Source organism: Palaemon carinicauda, chromosome 27 (genome assembly GCF_036898095.1).
Source record: "Palaemon carinicauda isolate YSFRI2023 chromosome 27, ASM3689809v2, whole genome shotgun sequence".
Taxonomy (NCBI): domain Eukaryota; kingdom Metazoa; phylum Arthropoda; class Malacostraca; order Decapoda; family Palaemonidae; genus Palaemon; species Palaemon carinicauda.
In genome coordinates, this window is record NC_090751.1 from 44,825,148 (window position 1) to 44,843,619 (window position 18,472).

The following is an 18,472-nucleotide window of genomic DNA, read 5'->3' on the forward strand; positions in this document are numbered from 1 at the left end:
TTGACTCATTGGGCTAAATAATCGCCCCCTTCTAGTAATAAATGATCAATATTTCATCGAATCCTGAGAATTTTTAAGAGATTAAAGTTTTGAATAACCTCAGGTTTAATGAATAAAATGAAAGAGAATATAGAATTTTTAATTTTTTTCACTTAGATTTAATTATTCCTTTCGGGATTTATTCGAACTGGCCCTGTAAGAGTCGAGTTCGACTGATTGTGAATGATGTCCCCACCTTTAGTAATAAATCAAGTTTTTTAAGATTGCCAAGAACCATGAAAATATTTTTAACTAGATCCCCTTTGTTTTTTGTGTTTTCAGCTAGATTTTTCCATGATAGTAATGACTATCAGTCAGTTTTCTAGTATTACTTTAATGCAAGACATAATATACTTTGATGTGATCTTGCCAGGCCCTGAAAGGAGTGATGTGTTTCAAAACAAACTTTAACTTAGATCCTGAAAGGGATTTTCCCGGTGACAAAATATCTGCAATGAAATTCGAAGAACAAATTAACAATGCTTTTTTGTACTGGGATCCCGAATGAAATGATGTGCTGCGCTAGATGCGAAAGAAACTTATAACCTTTAGACACCTTATACAGTTTTCATTTCGCTAGACCAGGATGAGCAAGTCCTGACTACAGCTTTAAAGATTCCTTTCGGTCCTGCTATAAGACTAGGTCACAATGAGTAAGGCCTGTCGCCTCATCTACAGATTCCCCTCTAAGTCCGGCCCCAGGAAGGTGAATAGACTCGCCATCCGTAGGGGCGGGTTGGTTCATGAAACTCCCGAAGCTGTGCTACTCCCGCAGGGAGTTTTCAGCACCGCCAGGAGGAAGCTTGTTGCAGCCACTTCTAGCTGTTGCAACTATTCAGTAAAGGAAGAGGTGAGTAGATTTAGATGATGGGATATTTTTAGTTTGGTGAAATTGCCGTAATGTATGATTAACCGTAATAATTTGTATATTTATATTCAATAGAAAAATGTACGAGTCCTAAATCTATTGTTTGCACTTACAAGCCCTTTAAATAATTTATTTTGCTATCGACTGAAAGGATCATTCATGTGTGTGTATGTATATATATATATATATATATATATATATATATTATATATGTGTGTCTATATACACACATATTATATATATATATATATATATATATATATATATATATATATATATATATATATATATATATATATATATATATATATATATATATATATATATACACATACATATACATATACACATACATACACACACACACACACATATATATATATATATATATATATACTGTATAAACTGTATATATATAGTGTGTATGTATGTGTGTGCGTGAGTGTATCTTTGCGTAGGCTGTGTAGAAATATGTGTCTGTACATCCAGTATATAAGAAAAGATTTAGAGAAGCAACAATAGCGAAGTCTTCATTAAAATTATAATTTTGATAAGAGAATAGAGTCGGCTGCAACTTTTAATTCCGACCTCGGACTACCTTAATTAAAGGGCTGCTGTTGTGTGATGTTTGATAATTAGTTTTGGCTTCTATAGACTAAGAAAAAGAAAATATCATATTTGTCCATTAGGTTCTTTTTACCAGAAGACTTCATATCAGACTTGGGTTAAATTCACACCGGAAGTTGAAATTCAGCGCGGTTTGTATGGCTTATTAGTGTTTCCCATATACACCTTTAAATCTGATTAATTTTATATATATATATATATATATATATGTGTGTGTGTGTGTGTGTGTGTATGTATGTATATTTAATATATATGTGTGTTTTGTGTGTGTGTGTGTGTGTGTGTGAGTATGTTACTTTCCTCTTGGTAAGGGTAGAAGAGACTCTTAAGCTATGGTACGCAACTCTTCTAGGAGGACACTCCAAAATCAAATCGTTGTTCTCTAGTCTTGGTTAGTGCAATAGCACCTGTATCATGGCCTCCCACTGTCTTCGGGAAGAGTTCTCTTACTTGAGGGTACACGAACGAACGCACACTATTCTATTTTATTTCTCTTTCTCCTGATTTTTTTTTTTATGTTTTTATGGTTTATATAGAAAAGATTTCTTTTAATGTTGTTACAGTTCTTAAGATATTTTGAATTTTTGTATGTTGTAGTTTATTCATTTATCTTGTAGTTTGTTTATTTACTTATTTCCCTTCCTCACCGGGCTACTTTCCCTGCTGGATCCCTTGGGCTTATAGCATTCTGCTTTTCCAACCAGGATATATTGTGTGTATGTTTTTTTGTTCTTTTTAGGAGCAATTTCTAGTTTGTTATAAATGAAAAAAAAAAATTGTTTCTAGATTCCCATCAGTATGGTATATTTACAGTTTTATGTATATGTTTGTGTTATTGGTAATATATCTCAGTGTATGAGGCAAAATTTATTTATTGTATAATTTCCTATGGAAATGGGTAAATCAAACTGTATATTGTATTATTTATTTCTTAAATTTAGAGCATATTATTGTAGAAAAAAAATGATTAGTAGTTAACTTTGGCACTAATAGTGGATAGCCACAGAAGAGTGTGCTGTCTTTTAATAATTACTTTTGCATAAGCAAGTGTAGCATTAAATTTAATTATTTTAATTCTTTCTTTTCAGGTAAGGAATTGTCAACCATTTGCTGTAACATCTCCAGGTATTTGAATTTTTATCTATCGTCTATATTTGTTTTATTCCAAAAATTTATGGAATTACGTGTGAAGTGTATTTGAAAAGAATTATCCTATCAAGTAAGTTTTTTTATTTTCTTTGTTTAGGGGTAATACCATTCTCTTTCGGAGTTTCTCAGTAGATTATATATCTCAAGATTCACGATTCACATCTTTAAATGCAATGGTGGGTAAATAAATGATTGACTTTTGTCTATATGAGTAACTTCGATATTTATCACATGATTTGTTACATTTTATCACATCTTGTGTGATGTTTTAGTTAAGGCTTTAGTAAGTCTCCAAGTTTCTAATGCATAAGTAGGACCCTCTGATTTAATAATTTTCCATATTAGAAGACATAGCATTTTACTTTTCATAATCTCATTTTGTTTACCAAATGTTCTCCGTTCCATGTTTATATTTCTTTTAATTTAGGTCTCTTAATTCCTTCTTGATTCTTTTTATCATGATATTAGTGAATTTCAGTACATATTTCTAACACCTAACATATTTAGGTAATAGAGTGGATTATCTTTAAGTTGTTATTTTGTCATCATCGAAGTTATTATCCCAACTTTGAGATTACTTGCATGTTGCCTTCTCCTCACTTTTTTTATTATGAAGAAGTGAAGTAAATCTTTGTCGCTCTTGACCTTTTAGTTGAACTTTATGACTTCCTTCAAGTATATGGCATTTTGAAAAATCTAAAGTCATTTTACTATGCAGTAATGAACTCTCTACTAGAAAAAATATGAAATGGTATCAAGCGAGAGAGAGAGAGAGAGAGAGAGAGAGAGAGAGAGAGAGAGAGAGATTTTTATTCAACCTTGACTTTTGTGTAGTGTGTAACCATTTCATGGGAAGAGCAATTTTATGAGAAACGCCATGGCAAATTGAGTGCAGGAAATTTCATTCTAAATTTTATGGCTCGTTGCTTTATGTATGCTGATGGCCTCTTTTGAGCTCCTAAAAGGACAGTGAATATTTGTCATTCGAGTAACTGTCTTGACTTTTTGTTTATTTTATTTTCAAGTTTTGATATCAATCGATGGCGCATTTTTTTCATGATAATGCTGGACGCAACTTCAGTTCCTTTTTACATTGCTGATTTATGCCAAAATAGCTCCTTTCAAGTATATATTAGTGGTATATCAGTTTCCTGAAAATTACAGTTTAATTCTCCAAAAATTTATTATGGTAAACACACAATCTATCATTCCTTTTCACCTTCAAGACTGTATAAATCTTGTTATATTCATTTTCATGAAATGTCTTTTCATGGAAACCTCTTAGGCATCAGCGTACTTTGATTTTTTAAACTATTGTACAGCATGCAGCCTAAGTCGTACGACCCAATTTTCGTTCGGAAAAAAAACGGGCAACTCTTACCGCCTTCACATTTCTAATAAAACTAGGATGCAACGACAAAACACCACGAAGCTAGTTTAAAAAAAAAGATACAGTTCATTAAGGTTAGTTTAAAAGTATCATTGCTATGCCATTATCTAAATATCAGCTAGATCATTATTGGAAATTATAATAGAAACTCTTTATTATGTTAAGAATTAAAATACGTAAATACTTAATGAATTAAACTTTTTAGTAGCTATAGTAATATATTTAACATGATAAATATATCGGATATGTGTTTGTGGCCACGATCAATCCAGAAGACAACTGACAGTGTCACGGTTACACTTTCCCAACATCTTGTCATCTGTCAAACATTGTTGAAGCTACCTAACCGTGACTGGAAACGCCACCCACAATTCCGAGACCCATAGTTGTGCTACATTTCACCAGATTTTCGACATATAGACATAACTAATCGCCTTAACATTAACGAGACTGCTGTGAATCACGGCTAAAACGATACCAAGGAGAAGATTCTAAATCCATTCTAGAGGTTGGAGACCCTGCGGCCCAACCGCAGAAGACGACGAAGAGTTAAACTTTATAACATTCATTTTCCATTCTCAGAAGTAAGCAAGCCACCTTAAGCCATTGCTTGGCATAGTGCTGTAGCTTAGCTATTGATAATGATTATAAAAGTTACACACATTTGATGCAAATATACCGTATATTGTTCCCATCTGATATATAGCCTAGGCCATAGTATGGTATAAAGCCAATGGCAAATACCTGAACTCCATAACCATATTATTATTATTATTATTAATATTATTTAAAATAACGTTTTTACTCTTGTGGAGAATTTATTGCTTATAATGTTCTACTTAAAGTAAAAGTAAAATAGTGAAAAGATGGAATGAATTGTATTTCTAACAGTGAAGGCAACTCTCCCTTCTTTTTTCCTTGACAATAGTGTATGCTACGACTTGTAATAATTTATAACAAGTACGAAAATCATTATCCTAACAAGCATTTGCTTTATACAATAAACAACAATAGCTGGATTAATGTATTTAATTTTGCTCTAACATATTGTTTGTCATGAAATATCTTTCAATGATAAGATTCTACATGAAGTCTGACCAATATTTCCTTATACATATCCATGTTTACAAAGTTATGCATAAGATTTAGTAATTTAAAACTACGCTTTTCCAGTATAAAAATATAAAGGTTGCAGCACCTTTGCTGCTTACTGTACGATATTTAGTATTGATAATTAATAATAACAATAATAATATATATATATATATATATATATATATATATATATATATATATATATATATATATATATATATATATATATATATATATATATATACCTTTACTTGTCCATTACAGAACAAAGGCCTCAGGCATGTCCTTCCACTTAATAGTCGCGTTTGTATATGGTCTTCATATGCCATTCCACACCAGCAAACTTTCTTAGTTTGTCCATCCATAGTCTTCTCATCCTTCCCCTTCTTCTTTTGCAATCGCTTGGGACCCATCCTGTTATTCTTAATATCCATCTGTTATCTGTCATTCTTATTACATATTATTAGAATATCTTATACTTTAGTTTGCTCTCGTATCCATGTTGCTCTTTTTCTCTCTTAGTGTTATTCCCATCATTATTCTTTCCATAGGTTTTTGAGTTGTAACTAGCTTATGTTCTAAGGCTTTAGTAAGGCTCCAAATTTCCGATGCATAACTTAAAACTAGTAGGACCAGCAGATTAAATACTTTTCTTTTTAGAGAAAGTGGCACTTTACTGTGTATAATCTCATTTTGTTCACCAAATGCTCTTCATCCTATGCTTATCCTTCGTTTAATTTCGGTCTCGTGTTTCAGGAAAACAGTCTGTCTTAAGTACGCAAAGATACACACACACAAACACACACACACACACACACACACACACACATATATATATATATATATATATATATGCAGAAGAACCACTGGGAAAATGAAAATACGAAATATACGATTAAGTCCAGACTAGTTTCGTGATACTTCGTCAGGACTTAATCGTATATTTCGTATTTTCATTTTCATTTTCCCCTTGGTTCCTCTGTATTTGAGCATCACGTTTTCCTGTGATGTTTACGCATATATATATATATATATATATATATATGATTATATACATACAGTATATACATACGTAGCATACATGTTTATTAGAAATACAGGTTATATGTATTTGTATTTTTAAATTGACTATTTTCACAATTGATGTACGACCATTATTGGCGGTAGATATGTCCTTTGTCTTCCCTTTTCTAATTAATTTCTTGATTGTTTTTACTTCTCTAGTATTCTAACACTGTTTATTTAACATTTTGTTTTTCTAATTATCATATTTATGATATAAAGAATATAGTCTTTAATTACAGTTGAGCACTGTTTCAATTCCTTCATCTGTCTTCCTTTGACATGCTACTGCTAAAGTGATATTTTTACGGGATGACAAACCTACAGTTGAAGTTTCACTTTCTTGCTGAAATGTTGATAAAAGAATTTCTGGATTTATTTTGCCCACTAGAAAGGTGAATCTGGTGTTCTTTATGCTATTTTAAGCTTTAGAACACATGTTTTACGAAGTGTCTCTCTCTCTCTCTCTCTCTCTCTCTCTCTCTCTCGCTAAATAAGACCATTATCAATAAAAAAAGATTTTTACTTCATTCATTACTCAAACCTATTTACATATTCATCCATGAACTCAACTGGTATGTTTTTAACAGCCCTTTATTCCATTGAAAAAAACATCTTGAATAAAGAGAAATTCTCCGGAATCCCCATCCAACCCTCCGAAGGTGTTGCAAGAGCAACGTCATATTTTATGCTGAATTATGGCGAGCGCAGCTCTGCAGCATGAGGTTAATGTGCATTAGGACTTCTTTAGAGACGATTGTAATTCGAGAATGTTGCATGCTTTGCTCTCTCCTCCATCTTTCTCTCTCCTTGTTGAGAACTTTCGGGCTTGAATGTAACTTATGGTAGTTTTTTATGTAATCTGAGGATATTTATGCGTATGAATATACTAATTTGGTAATTATATTTGGTGTTGTTATACATGTAAATGCAGATTTCTAGGTGTCGACCGTAGTAGAAGATTGTTGATGTTTTCCGGAGAAATTGGTTTTTATATGTAGTAGTGAATAGAACCTTTAAAGACTAGGGAAAGAATTTAAAAAGATTTGTTATATGAAGAAACTGAATATGGACTTACCAAAGTATAATGATAAATGAAACTTAGGAGGATGCAGTACTTAATAAGTATATATTAAAGGTTAGGGTAATAGATAATTGTATATACTGTATATCTACCAAGGCACTTCTAATTTGAGGGATAGTAGACATCCAAAAATAAAAAGAAACAAAAGGGGACTTTTGTGACGTAGTTCCGATAGGCCCTGATGTTTCCTCCGATCGCCTTGGTGACCGCTGAGGTAGTGACAGTAGGGGATTCTGAAAATGAACCTTCATTTGTGGTGGATAACGGGGAAAGGTGAGTTGTGGCACACTAGTAGTAGCAACAAAGCTTGGCTGAATCCCTCGTCATGCTGGGAGGAACGAAAAGACAGGTAATTTTAAGGCGAGGAAGGTGTTAAATTAGAAAATAAGTAAGGACGGTAGCACAGTCTTTATAAGAGATAGGAAATATTGTTGATAATTGTAATTGTAATTTTTATATAATTATTTTCATTGTTAGAATAGGGGTGATGTCGTTGATCCTCTGTAAATGCTTAAAATTTATTTTTTGCTGAGAGCTGCTGTTATTTTTCAAGGTATGTATGTTGTATATTAGATGTTCTTTGATTTCTTTTGTGCAGTAAGAACATAAGAACTTAAAACTAATTCTTGCTACCTGTATATTTTAAATAATCAAAACATAGTTTGTTATAAATTGTTAACACATTTTTCCTTATTGATTGTAATTTTTTTCTCGTGCGTTATTTTCATCTGAATTACAGTTCACATTATTCCTGAGTTTATTTTACATATTTGCACCTTCTTGACATATTTTTCCCGTGCCAAGTTAACGTAGATATATTTTATAAGGACAAAAGTGATAGGTACTGCTACTTATCAGAACTTTGTTATTTCTTAATACTATTAAAAGAAGTATTGTCTTCGTCTTGAAACGCATGTCGCAGAAACAGCAGGAAACAAATAAAGCTTTTGTTTACATTCTTTCCTCGTGTTTGTTGCCTCTTCTCTGTTTGTTTTCTATCATCTTTTCCTAGGGGAATTACCACTGTTAGGAGGAATAATTTTATCCATCATTTATTTTACTTTTGTTTACATTTCCATTCTATTTCTCTTCTTTTCCCCGGTTCTGTTTGTTTATTATGAACCTCAACTTCTGCGTCTCTCCGGCCACATTCTTCGAAGAAGATTTTTATCATCCTCATTATTATTCTCTTGTCTTTGTAGTTTGGAAAATTAGGGGACTTTTGAACTGTTTGTTTACACAAGTTTTCGTAAGTCAAAAGTAATTTCTGTGACAAAGCATTCCTTCTGCACCCACCTCTCTCTCTCTCTCTCTCTCTCTCTCTCTCTCTCTCTCTCTCTCTCTCTCAAACGGGTTGCTTAATCATATTCGTTTTTTGATTCTCGTTCCCTTGCAGATAGAGGAATATTGCCTAATGACTTCCTCTCCCTTCTTTTGAAGTCATTAAATATTTCTAGAGCGCCCCCTTTTTATGCTTGCATTCCCTTTCTTTGCTTTTTCTCTGATTTCACGTCTCATTTCCGTAATTATATTTCGATCTCATTTCATTTTGTCGCATAGCCACGCCTTCCTTCCTGCTCCTTTGTGTTTGGGACTACCTCGTTTGTTATTTTATTATTAATTTAGTAATTAATTTACTTATTATCTTGGGAAAAATAATTGATCATTGACGAATTCTCTCTCTCTCTCTCTCTCTCTCTCTCTCTCTCTCTCTCTCTCTCTCTCTCTCTCTACAAATGTTTGAACAAATTCGCTCTATCCAAAAGCAAATGTATTCTATGTGGAAGGAATAAAAAACCTTAGAGACATCCAAAAATACTTGTAACTCCTTGTATCTTTCAATTTTGGATGAGAAAATTCTGCTTTGTTAATAGTTTATATTTTTTTCTTAGTTCACAAACTAAGAGTTTCAGTGAACACTGAATACATTATTTAAACGCTGATGTTGTTTTCGATAAAGGTTTTGTCACTCTTCTGTAGTGGTTTTGTACTATCTCATTCCCTTGGATGTGCTTTCGGCAGGATTTTGGAGTCATGTTCATATTTGTTTTCCACGAACTTTTACGTAGATTAAAAGTTTATTCATCTTGATATGGACGTGAGACTGTTTTCGTCAGAATATCTGCTTAAAGTGTTTGTTTATTGTTTGGAATCCTTTTTCCATGGGGAAAAATCTCCCTTGAGCATTTAATAAGTGTTGTTTTTGTGCCTAAGAATGTTTGCCAAATTTTGTGGTTCTGATAAAGGTTTATCACCGTTTGGAAAGCGGTGTTTTGATATAGAGTCGAATTAGCGTTAGATATTTTGGCTTTGAATCGGTATTAGCACGATTAAGAATCATATCATCAAAGTACTATAACGAAAAGAGTGTTTTACAAAAAAGACCATATTATTATAAATGAATTTCTGTTGATATTCTTTTTTTTCATCTAGATATGTAATACAATGGTACATTAAGGAATCCAAACATCATATTAAGACCCATAATTGGCTTTCGGGAAATAAAATCCTAAACTAAATTAAGAATATGTCGAACCTTGTTTATTTTACCATACGGCAATTACGTTCTTGTTTACTCTTGTCTACTTCTGTGATGGAATTTTTGTTTATCCCATTATGTTGTTATTGATTTCTTGATAATTCTGTTATACTGATATCGAATTACAGTTTCCTGATATTATCGATTTGGCAATTCTGTCTTCAAGTACGGCAGTAAAATTTTCAGTAACTCAGTTCTGTTGTGACCAAATTATTATAAATCTATTCCTACTGTGAGCTTATTATTCTTGAGGTTGTTTCTCGGTGATTGAGTTATTCTTAATTAAGTTGATTAATATAATCAATTTCATCTCTGTGATAAGATTATTTTCAACCCGTCATGCGTAACAAATTATTCTTAGTACTTCTTATCAATTGAATGGATCTATTTTTGGTTTCTTAAGACTTTCATTCTTAATATTATTCTTATCGTATAGAAATCTAATTTCTTTTATCAAATTTTCATTAAATTTTTATTAATTTATTGCCTTGCAGATCTGAGAATTAGATCATATGAAGCAAATCTTTGTACACAAAAAAAAAAAAAATAAATAAAAAAAAAATTGCACGTTGCTTAAAGATTAAGGAATAAAGTAAAGGCAAAGTAACTTTGTTCAATGAATTCGAAATATCTAGAACATCTCTTTAGAAAAAAGCATACATGGAAATATTATGCTTGTGTCAAAGCAACTACATTGTTTTGTTACGCAAAGATTTATGAGAAAAAAATAAAAGTACTTGATTATTTTGTAAAGATTTAAATGAAGTTTGACCTTAATGATATTCATTCAGGAGTATATTTCGTCATTCATTAATAGCCAGTTGGAAGTTTGAGTTTCATTTTTATATCCATTTTAGTTTCACTGAGACTTAGGCCTAAAAACCTAATATCATACCAAGCTTTCCAATGATCCTTGAATGGTTTCGTAGAGTTTCTAATGAAGTTCATATATTTAGATATCATTATCCCTTGTGAGACGGTGGCCAGATATTGAATTAAAGTACCTTGTGGGTTATTCTAAAACACCTTTCGATAGTCATAATTATCTTTGCTTTCAGGCCGAACTGAGACATTCTTATTTTTGTGGAACATGCTTAAAAATATATACAATTTTTTTTTGAAGAATTATGCAATAATTTTCCTCAAACAAAACGGTCAAGTATATCTTATTATCATTATAATGTATTGTTGGTATTGAAATAGTACCCCTCAGCATACCTGTATGGTGTATTTGTATGTACGGGTGCTCCTGTGCACCACAAATGTTTGTATTGTTACACATATAACAAATTATATATATATATATATATATATATATATATATATATATATGTGTGTGTGTGTGTGTGTGTCTGAATATATATGTGTGCATGTATGTATGTGTGTATAATTTCTCTTAAAAGCAGAGGGTCTAGAAGGATTTACTTTCACTCTCATAAACATTCCGGGGGGGGGGGGAATTTTGACCTACTCTACCCTTTCATTAAGCAATTATATATATGCATATATATATACATGTATATATATATATATATATATATGTATATATATATATATATATATATGTGTGTGTGTGTGTGTTTGTGTGTGTATGCGTATATATGTCTGTATGTATGTAAGTATATGTGTATATGTATGTATTTGTGCATATGTACATGTGTACATACATACATGCGTACATATAAATACTCTTTGGGCATACGCTTTTAAATTGTCAGTATATGCTAAAATACTCGGGACAGTAACTATCTTAAGGCATCAGTTTTCAAGTATTCTTTATATATTCCTGACTTCAGGGATATAATTTTGGAAGCGAAGAGAAAGAAGAAAATTTATGTTATAATTTCGTAGTTAATGAATTGTAGAATCGATACAGAAAACAAGGAATATATGGAAGAGAAAGGTCGCCCAGGCCTATTCATCGTTAAACTTGTAGAACACTGTAGCAGTTTAATAAAATTATTGTCTTTTATGATCTTATTATAATGTTTATATGCACATTTAAATACGCTATTGAAAGATCTTCCTTGAAAGAAAACATTTATCCATCTTTACTTTGGGCAGTTAAGATATAACCAGGAAGACCCTTTATTTTTCTGGAAAAATTAACTGGATTGGAATCACTTGCTTCATTTCATGGAAGATTTTATCTTCGATTCAGTAATGTTTTCAGATTTTTAACGTCTTTCAGATGCATCGTGACTTGCAATAGCACTATGAAAATTCAACAGGGTTCAGTATTCATACGAATGTGCAAAAGGTTTTACCGCAAGATAGGTGCATATTTTAGCGAAATTTTGAATCACGATTTCATTTGGATTCACACACACGATCCTGAATTAATAGATACTAAAGAGTCCTTTCTTCAATTTTCATTTGCGTAATATTCCATTAAGTGGACCCTCTCATTAATTGAATCTGCGTCCTCAGAAGTTTTTTAAATTGTGTAGTTCACATATGATATGATATGCATTAGTAAGAAGTAAAATTCCCTCTGTGACAATTGGATTCAATATTGTATTTACGAAAGCTACTGAGAGAGAGAGAGAGAGAGAGAGAGAGAGAGAGAGAGAGAGAGAGAGAGAGAGCTGCTTGCATACATTTTCAAAAGGAATTTGCCTACGAAGCAGAATGACCTCTGCAAGGGAAGTCATGATTTTTAATGGATACAGAAGACATAATTATCATTGAGTATATCCGCCTTGTAAAATTACTTAAAACTTTGAAGTCCAGAAAAATTTGTAAATTGGTGCTCTTCGTAGAGTCAAGGAATATAAAGACGAAACGTTCCCTTTATGCCAAGAAAATTTTCTCTTTAAAAGTTGCAATAAAATAGAAACAAGGTTCCAGTCTACTAACTACAGGCGGCGCATAGATGAATGAACAGGGTTCAGAGAAGAAATTCGTAATGGTCCGGTTTGAGATGAGGCTAAAGAGATAAGATATAGGAATGAGAGTAAAGGAAAAATAATGTTAACTTTTGAACTGCAGATGCTTAGAGCCCATGTAAGATGCCTTACAATAGTGTCCAAAGATATTATTTGCGAGACTTTACTGGTTTCTTCTTCCTAAGGTCAGTGTTAGATGAGCTAATTAGTAATAGATTCTTGTTCAGTGTTAATTTCCCATTGTCGGCCCATATGCTGCAGGAATTAATTATGACTGTTGAAACATTAGAATCCACTTGGATTACTAAGAGTAGTTTATCTCGTTAGTTAATCTCTTGATTTTATACATACGTCTCATCTATTTACATTCCCATACTTTCTTACGGTACACGAGGCGATTTATTCTAGAAAATACTTTTTGTATTGAACTAGTTACTCCGGAATAGGAGAAAATGTACGGTTATGATTTTGTGACTTGTAGTATGAGATTTTTCTTGTGAAATTTTTTGTCCATTGATAAAAAATGTTTTTTCCAATCTCTCTCTCTCTCTCTCTCTCTCTCTCTCTCTCTCTCTCTAGTGTGCAACGTAGATAGTTGACATAAACATGGGACCCGTAGACCGAGATGTGTTTCAGTTTCCTATCGAGTTTAGTGCCAAGTGGAAGCCATTGACTTTGCATCCCATTACGAGAAACAGATCGAGGAAGAGTGGAAGTAATTTTTTGTCACTGGAGTTATTTTGTTAGGGCAAAAAGTACGGAGAGAGAGAGAGAGAGAGAGAGAGAGAGAGAGAGAGAGAGAGAGTTGTTGTTGTTGTTGTTGTTGTTGTTGTTGTTGTTGTTGTTGGTCGTTTTTGCTCTAATTGATATTGTTTTAGAATTGCTAAAATGGACAGAATACTACTAAGTATATATCGAAGCTATTTGGATTGAGATTGATGAGGATTCAAGAAATTAAATTACTTCCTTTATCCTCTTTCACACTTTTGATATTTATTCTCAATGTTATACTTTGTTTTTCCACATAGTTCGTTTTACCCTATACAGTGACGTTATCATAAGGAAATGCAATATTTTCATCACTTTCGTTATCATATATCCTTTTGTACGACTCGTGAAGCAATTCTAATACTTTTTTTATGATAATTTTGTCTTTTTGTAAAATGGAACAGATTCCATTAAATTATTATAATTGAATGGGCAGCAGATCCATTAAGTAAAAATCTAGAATTCTTTTCCGTCCCAGTTGAAATATAGTTTGGTGCAAATTGGCTGAATCTCGGGAAAACCCACAAAAGGGGAGAAAAAATACTTTTTTTTTTGGCTCTCTTTTTCCACAAGTAATATCCTTTTCAAAAACTGTTTTAAAGACTTTCTTTCTCTGAATAAAGTTTCGATTGGGAGGGAGGAAAACGATTCGCCTCGGGAAAGAATTAAAGGTTCCGTTGAATTGCTTTTGTCTTTGTGGTTGTGATTATGATTGTAAGTGAATGTTGTGGTTACCCTTTGTTCTCTTTGGGTTAGAAAGAAAATTCACCCAAATAGAGACAATAGGTGAGTATGCGTGCCAGTTCAAAGGAAAAATGTGGAATGAATGCAGAGACAAAAAGAAATGTTCTTAATTTTAACATTAGAATTTCTATTTTCGTATTTTTTGTATTCTCAACTTTGAGCTGACATTCACCATGAGCTATGTGCAACACTGCTTTAGGTTTCTAGTTGATAAATGAAATGTCAGGGGCAAAAAAAGTCATATTTTATTGATGAACAAAGCAGATTTTCTTTTTCATAGGATATTAATGACCTTTTTGGTCAGTTAATTACTCAATGTGTTGTTAACGAATAGATAGCGGTAAATAGTGCCTGGTCAAGCAAAGTACATGAAAAACAGACTTAATTATTGTCAGAGTAGCGAATTAAATTCATGTGACCGAATTAATGATACATAATTAATCTCATGGGAAATTATGGCAAGTTTCAAATTGAATGAAACCGGGAGGATAGCTCTCTCTCTCTCTCTCTCTCTCTCTCTCTCTCTCTCTCTCTCTCTCTCCAAAGACTAATTTCTCAGTCCGAAATATTTTGATGAAACACTAATCGGAAACTTATGTTTATCCCATATGTAGTACTATTAATAAGTCTTTGGAGAAGCAGGACTTGTATTGTTTTTGAAAAAGGAATAGATCATATTTAACTTGGTATGGCTATGTAAAGCTTGGTGTTTTATATTTCATCTTAAAATTTATTCTGTTGAAATGGCGAATAAATAATTTTTGGTACAGCTGCAGTTTTTGCTACGGACTGAACAGTTCCTTATTTATTTAAAGTAGACGACTGTGTCAGTCAATGTATAAAAGAGAAGGTAACCCTGATTTTTTATACAGTTAGCAGAGCAATTAGAAAATTAAAACTACTCCATTCCTGACTTCCAGGAGCTAAACAAACTTATTTGACCTTTTTTTTTTGTTCACCATAAAGCTTATGGAAGTGTGGGTCTAGGTGATTTAATGGCTCCTAAGACGCTCATTTTGTACTGGCCTAGTTAGAGAACTGATAATGTTACTCCATTAGGGAAATATTGTTGTGGTAACTTTAGCCCTGCCAATAACTACTCAATAGAATTTTATCTCCTTTGTCTAAAGTTTTTGACCAACTATTGTTAACGCTTCTGAATGCAAATGCTTTAAGTAATCATTTGTTCCCTATTTTGCTGTTTGACTTTGTCCAGGGTCTTGAATCTTGTGTTCTTAAAATTCTTGTTTTACAGAAATCCCTTTATTCTGGTATTGAAATTCGTATGCTTGGTATTAATTCTAGTGCTGCATGCTGGTGACTGTATGCAGCCTTTTTTTTTTTTTCTAAATATTGCCGGGACGATTTGGTTTAGGCATTACATTTATGTAACTTAGCAGCCCGGAAAAAATGCAACTCATGAAGATTATAGATGCGATTCATGATTGCAAATTAACTTCGGAGAAAAATGTTCGGTCTATTTATTTAATAAGTGAAAAAATTGTATATTGTAGATTTTTTAGGTTACTTTTGGAGACTCGTCTATCTTGGAGAAATATTCGTTTACTCCGCCATGTTTAGGCATATTGTTCTGTTTGGTCTTCAACAGATCACTCCTATCTTGAATTAGTGGTCTATCTGATTTAGATGTTACTCATCCAAAGATTCAGTAGAATACAGTATTCAAGAGGTGGTATTCCGGCTCTAACCAAATTGTTAAATGATCTTCGTAACCAAATGGCTGAATAGATGGAGCCTCAAAAAGGAAACAGTCCAAATAGTTTATTTTGTTGAGTAGCATTATATAAGTCTTGCTTCTAAAGTATGTCTGCTACTTATCTAATTAACATTCTTATATATCTTAATATGTTTTTTTATCGATTCCCTTTAATAGTTTATTGTTTACATTTCGGCGTGTTTTACGAATTGGTCTTGTAGCATTCTGCTTACCCTAAACGCTAGAATTAATGATGGCAATAATGATAGTGATTCATTGTCGACTGTCTTCTTCCATTATTCACTACTTCACAATTAGAGCTGCGAACTTGATTTAGTGTTTTCAATTGATATTGAAGTTTCAAAGTTGAAAGGAGATTTAACATAAATTAATTGTTTTTTTTGCCAACATTTTTTCAATCATAGATTCATAGTGAATTTGTTTCCTCTAAATATCTCTTAGTTAATGAGGATTGACATTGGCTGTTTCAAGTATTAATGGAGATTTCAGGATTTTTAACCTTAATGGCGAAAGCACTAAAATCATTAAAATAAGTATAAAGTTACGACAACCAGTGTTTCCTCTCCCCCCTTCCCTTTTTCCAAGGGTAGAGAGAATACCCTGGTAGGCCTGATAATTAGTGAGTGGTGAGCACAGTAAGTTAATATAGCGTGATCTCTCATCCCACTCCTGCCATAAGGATTAGCACAGCGAGTGAACATCCATGTACATTACGAAGAGCGCCGAAGTCCTTAACTTGAGCTAGAGGTTCATAACTCAATTAGGGGTGGCCCCTGTGAAGCAGACGCCACACCAGTATCCCCAAAGTTGAGGTCCATTTCCGTGATAAAGGCTCCTTTGTGGAGAAATCTAGTTATCATCGTCAGAAGCATAACAACGATCTGAATGAAATTTTCTTGCTTTTTACTCATCCTCAGAAGGATTAGCACTCCTACACCCTACTAAACATCGCGTCTTAAGGCCTGGCATGAGAATTTGTTAAATATCTTTGAAACTCATAATTAAAAAGATTAGTTTTTGAAAGTGTATTTTTACTACAACTAATTCATAGGTTCAGAGAAAACCCAAGTAAAACCTTTGGTTTACCCAAGTGTAGTGATCATTTATTTAAATGTGGCATAATTAGGTGTGCATTCGTCCGTCCTTTCCTAGGATTTGAACCTGGACCGTTTTACCTGATGAGCAAAAATGACTCATATATATATATATATATATATGTGTGTGTGTGTGTGTGTGTGTGTATATATATATATATATATAGATATGTGTATATATATATATATATACACACATATATACATATATATTATATATATATATATATATATATATCCGCGTATTTTTTAACGGATGTGTATATATAGAACAAATGGCGTACAGAAATAGATGAAACAGATGTTAGGCGTCGGAGGAATGTAGTTTATAGTTTTAAAGGGGCTGTGTTTCAGGGTGATTAGGCAGTACAAGCTATAGAATAGATTAAAGGCTTCCTTTAATGGGCATTCGTCAGTCGGAAAATATGGAACCCCAAACCATCGTCCACACATTGTACATCTTGCCGAGTTTTCATTGGGAACTTAGAGAGAGAGAGAGAGAGAGAGAGAGAGAGAGAGAGAGAGAGAGAGAGAGTCGTTAAAACCGATCATTAAAACCAGTATTTATACCATTCCGGCTAACATATCTGTACGTATGACCATTATTGAGGTTTTATGACAGCGAGATGGGAAGTAATGCTTTGGAATACCATCTGTAAAGGTTAATGAAAGTCGTACACATGAAAGGATTTTCAAAGAATTTCCGTTTTGCAATATAGACAATTCGGGGAATTTTCTTTTGGTGCATAGAAAAGAGTATGCAGACGAGTTTGCATTTGTGTCCCACTTATGATTTTGATCAGCAGAGTAATGCATGATTTTCATTTCATCATTTTTTTTTTTTTTTGCTGTAGGCCACTAATGTAAACTTTTTAATCATGAGATGTATTAATTGGATATAATCTTGCCAATTTAGCAACGTATCCCTTTCGTTTGTACGAGTAAAACTTTTATTGCCTTACTTGAGAGAGAGAGAGAGAGAGAGAGAGAGAGAGAGAGAGAGGGGGGGGGGGGGCTTGCGGTGAATGAGTAGGTCAACGAGGACATTTTAATGGAAGCTCTATATAGAATTGTCATTTTTTTTTTAGCCCAACAGATTAGTTTTATCCGTGCCTTCCGGGATTTCACTGAATTATCAACACATAAATATGAATTGTCTTCGTGGACATTGATATCTTTTTTAAATAATATAGAAGTTAGTCAGAGATAGGAAAATGTTCGAGTAAAAAGTTGAAAAAAAACCCCACTTGGAAATATACATGTTCTTAGAAAACATGTAATACCTATATTTCGATAAGACTTTTCCAATACGATTCGCTTCATTTTTTTCTTCAGTATATTTAAATATATTGTAAGAGACATATTACTGGTGATATTTTTTCAATAT